Source organism: Uloborus diversus, chromosome 1 (assembly GCF_026930045.1).
Source record: "Uloborus diversus isolate 005 chromosome 1, Udiv.v.3.1, whole genome shotgun sequence".
In the NCBI taxonomy this organism is placed as follows: Eukaryota; Metazoa; Arthropoda; class Arachnida; order Araneae; family Uloboridae; genus Uloborus; species Uloborus diversus.
Window position 1 is genome coordinate 255,672,672 of NC_072731.1, and position 5,507 is coordinate 255,678,178.

The following is a 5,507-nucleotide window of genomic DNA, read 5'->3' on the forward strand; positions in this document are numbered from 1 at the left end:
AAACTTCTGAACCCCATATGTTTTCTGCTATGTCAGTAAAGATATCTAAAATTGCGTTTTTGAAGCTCTAATATTAAAAAAAACGACGGGGGTGAATTCCTGAATCTCATCTTTACAAACCAAAGATAGCAAACAATTGTGCTTTCAAAAATATACCCTTTAAATTTGAAAAAAAAAAAAAAAAAAAAAAATCCGAAGACGAGCTCCAAGTCTCCCTTCTTAAACAGCCAAATAGTCTAAAAATGCGCGTCTAACAAAAAATTTCGGGGGGCAAGCGCTCCTACTTATGCGCGAATACTAAACAACTCAATCAAAAAAAAAAAAAAAAAACTGTAACTATCTTCAAATTTTATTTACAAATGCAATTGTAGTATTATATTATTATGGTAAAAAATAACTGGTAAAAAGAGATGTCATCTTGATAGTGCAACCTTTCTTTTATAAGGTAAAAAATACATTTGAGGACCTAATGGCTTCTGAAAATACTTCACGAGTCTTCAAAGGAATCAAAAGTTGATGAGATCAATTTAGATCCAGAATATTAGTAGAAATTCTTTTTTTTTCATTCATTCTTGTGTATGTGTGTGTGGTGTGTGTGTTTGTGATACTTCAAACACTTATAACTTTCATTCAAACTCTTTGAACGATGCACACTATTCGGAAAAAAAAAAAAAAAAAAAAAACTCTTCAGTTCTTAAAACTTTTTTAAATTTTATTTTCATTAGTCAACCTCTGCCCCCTCCCATAATGCATTACTAAATCGCCCCTCCCAACAGTATCGTTTGGATCCGCCACTGCTTCAACTTTAAAATATTTCCAGGAAAGTATCTCGAAACCCAAATCCTTTTCCCCAATGTCGTCAAAATAGTCCACAACTGTCTTTCTAGTAGTACATCAATTTCAAAAACTTTTCGGAGAGCACCCTGTCAATCTGCCTCCCTACTCACCATTTAAAGATCGACTAAAATTTCTTTTTTGGAACTTCAATGTCGATGTATCTAACCCTGATCATCTCTCCCTTTGAAAAACACATTGAAAAAATTCTAGGAAAGACCTAAGGACTATCTAAAAATTTTAATCAAATATTTCACTAACGACTAGAGTTCATAATCATATTACTAATTTTTTTCTCCACATAAGTTTTACTTCTCATTTTTGTTAGGATTTTAATTAAAAATTTCACAAAAACAACATATCTTGTAAACTAATAATTGCGACTTACTTTGACCCAGCATAAAAACTTGAAAAACGAGCTGATGTGTGCATCACATGACTTCCTTTTACTCCAATTTAAGAGCCTTTGTCTGTAAGGATCAGGCAGGTTGTGATTGTTGACATTTTAAATTTTCTTTATTTTCACATATGTTGTTCCTTATCATGAATGTAATGTTAGAGCAAAATATGAGCTTTGTCTGCCTTACCGTTTTTGGGAAATTAAATTTTCAAATTTAGGGGGCGTGGCACATTTTTGCGTGTTTTTCAAATTTGCAGATTTTAAAGTTCTTGTTGCTTTAAGCGCCCCTATAATAACATGGATTTTTAAATTCTATACTATTATATGGTCTTCTTAGACACTATTACAGCTGTCGAATCGGTGTCACTACGAGGGCGACAGAAACAAACTCCGTTTAAAAATGACCGAAAATGAATTTTTTTACTACATTCAATGCCAATTTTCTCAAAGCGCCTTTATGATGACACCAACGTTTTTACATAAATTCCTAGCTACACTTGCATACATCAAAAATATGTAATAAAACTGGTGTCACTATAAGGGCGCCAGAAGATATTGGAACTTTTATGTGATAAGTTTCACAAAAATGCAAATGTTTAAAATCTAACTACTACTCTCGCCCTCATAGCAGAGATCTGAAACTAATTAAGTTTGATAACCAACATGTTCGTCTAACATATGAAATAAAAAAATCGGTGTCACTCCTATTACTTTTGGAAATATAATCATTCAAAATTAGTATGTTATGGAGTTATTTAAAAAAAGACTTTTCTAATTCGAATGGCTTTTTGCACGGTTTGTTTTAAACTTTAATATAAAATTACAGTAGTAACAACTAAAATAATATGTTTTTAATGCTTTTTATAAAAAAAAAAGCTTTATAAAAAGCATTAGAAACACAGTAAATCGATAAAGGTACAGATGCACGTATTGTGTAATGTGCATTATGACTAAAATAGTCGTACTAATTCATATTTTTCCAACCATACTATTTTTTATCTGTTATTTATATTAAAAATGCAACTATTTATAACATAATGTCTTAAATAGTGATGAACATAATATATTATATAGCGAGCATTCAGAATCTGAAACTGGTCTGGAATACCCCTACTTGGAATAAACTGATTTTTTCACAAAAAATTATCTGGTAGTTTTTGAATAATTAAGCAATATTCATTTGGAGGCTGTATTTTATTTGTATTACAAATTTCTCGAATAAGTTTCAATACTTTGATTTAAAAATAAAAAAAATCAGTTTCTTCCAATGCTCACCACAAGTTAAGGGAAAGGAGGATTTTCATTTTGTTCGAAAGGGAACTCATAACACGTTTTTATAAATCTGATTCTTTCTAATAGACTATTTTAATCTTAGCAAACCAAATAAGATTTCGAAGGTGAGCATCAGCAAGCAGGGGGCAGAGCTCCTTAGTTTTCGAAGTAATTATAACCCATTCCAATTTCTTTAATCTTTATTAGTACGCTAAGTGCGAGTCAATGTCAGAATGTTGGTGAAAATGTTTAAGGTAAAGTTTTCGGAAATTAATCTTAAACTAAAAGAAACACATCATACAACTCAAATCAATCACTGTTTTCAAGTTAAAGTAAAATAAACCAGATCATTACACTACATTGTTATTTGACAATAATATTTTATTGTTTAGATATATACATGAACTTTATAAAGCTTCTATGAACAATATTTACATATGAATAAAAATACACGCACTCCCTTAAATGCTCAATTATTAAAATTTGGAAAGAAAATAATTTGTTCAGGTACATCATGCTGATTTATTTACATTTAAACAAAATTATAATGTGCCATGGAGGTAAACAGCATAAAAATGCAATGTTGGTCAAACCCTTAAGATACTAATTTTACAATGGTTTCTCTAAGTCTTTTTTTTTCTTTTCTTCAGAACGACTACATATCTTTACTAATGTCTTCTCATTTCACTAAGAACACTCAATAATTTCAAGATATATCATTTACTGAAACGTTTATTTGGTTTGCAAAATCCTTTTGAAAGTAACATCACTGAGACAGAATTCCAATCATCTGAAAGTTTACCCAGGAGTGAAAGTTGGAAAAATTCTCAAGAGTGAAAATTTTCAAATAGGAAGTGAGTGTCCTAAATTTTGTTTTTAAGTATATAAAATGATTGAATACTGCAATTTATTCATATTTCAATTTTTGAAGAATTTTCATAGAAAAGAAGTTTAATTTTTTAAGTATAACCGCACAGAGCTATTATATATATATATATGTAATTTTTAAAATAAACTAAGGGAAATAATTTTAATTTTAAGAATTAATTTTTCATTATTAGAGGTAACGAGAAGCAATTCTCTCTCAATTATAATCATGAAATACAAGTTAAATTTCAAAGAAAAATTATATCAACTTTTCATGATTAATTCATTTACTGGCTCTTTTATCTTGTTCTGTCTCACTCTGTTTTAAATTTAAAAAAGGGGGGAAATCCATCAAAAAATTGTCACCCAAGTTAACCATTCCATTTAATACACTATCTTTGTTCATCTGTTCAATAGCACGATTCCAGCAGCAGAAAGGTCAACCAAAGATGAAACATGATGTCCTCCCATAAGTTCTGTTAAGTGTGGGAAATAAGTCTGAAGCAGTGTGTATGACCCATCGTGCATATCTTTTTTCATCAAATCATTTGTTAAAATCAATTTCCATCTGGTCAACTATTCTGGGTTGGTATTTGAGCAAAGCAAGCAGATGAGAAAGGCATACTTGTCAACCCCCTTAGAAAAAAAAAAAAAAACAGGAGATTCCACTACAGGCATATAGGTGATTCACCAGCGGCATATTTCACAACAAAACTAAATTTAAAGTGAAATGGGATTTTTTTACAGATGTAAGCTAATTGATAGTAGCAAGAAAAATATACTGCAAAGGAAAAACCAAATAACAAGGAGTGGATTTGCTTAAAGTTTTGTACTATCCAAACCCCCCCCCCCCCCAAAAAAAAAAAGAGCTACAAATATTTAACCACTAAAATCCGGGGAAAAAAAATCAATACTTAATGAAAATAAAATATAAAATAAGTAGATATAGGGTAGCCCATGTTGAAATAAGTTCAAACTTTCAAAATAACTGAAATATTTTCAAGATGCAAAAAGATGGAAATCTGCTACAATTTTTGGCAAAGCACTAAGCTTTGTTGAACATGCAATGTGGAAAGCTTCCCAAAAAAAAAAAAAAAACTAAATGAGTTATTAATTCGAAAAATTCTCATTCCCTGACATTGGTGGATGACTAGAAAAGGGAGCCATCTATTGAGAAGAAAGTGAAACTTTTTGATGATTTACTGGAAAAAATTCAAAAACGGGAAATCAGGAGATGGAAGCAAAAAACAGGAGTCTCCCGTTAAAAACAGTAGAGTTGGCAAGTATGGAAAGGATGAGACATTAAATGAGGAAGCTTCCAAGTCGTTGGAACTCCATTATTATGAAGAAGTGGGACTACATGGATGATTTTGTAAAGAGGCATTGAAAACCAAATAAACATCCCAGCAAAAGAAAAAACATACATTTATATTTAAAATGGTTTTTGCATTCTTTGTTTTTAATTTTTCTTATAACTAAAAATGCTTCCAAGCTATAAAAAGATACTTTTTGAGTTATGTTCCTTTTTTTTTTTTTAGAAATATGAGGAAAAAATACTTCAACTAAAATATTAAATAAATACTTAACCAGGGTTTCCACTCAATTTTGGAAAATCATTTCCCTGTGTTTTCCCTGTACGCAAGATTATAAACAAGCGTACAGATTCCTGTTACTTTCATCATAGGGGAAAAAAATACCAAAAAAAAAAAAATAAATAAAATAAAATAAAATAAATAAAAAAATAAATAAAATAAAAAAAATAAGGGGAATTAAAGAAGAATTTCTTAACTGAAAGAATAACATGGTAACTGAATATATATATATTCAACTTTGTATACAAGAAAAAAAAAAGCCTTCTTGTAACCACTCATTACTTGGATCTAAAAAGATAAAAGTGCAACAGTTAAGCAGAATAATGAATTGATGACTAATTCCATGCTCTCTAAATTAAATTAGCATGAAATTCAAGATGCATGTCAAATAAAACAATAAATATTTTTTGCTTTTATGATAAATATTTTAATATTTACTAAATCAGAAAAAAAAAAAAAAACCCTTAAAGTAAAACTACCATTTTTTATTTTGTTTTTGAACTTCATTAATATTATTGTCATTTATTTATTTATTTTGGTAG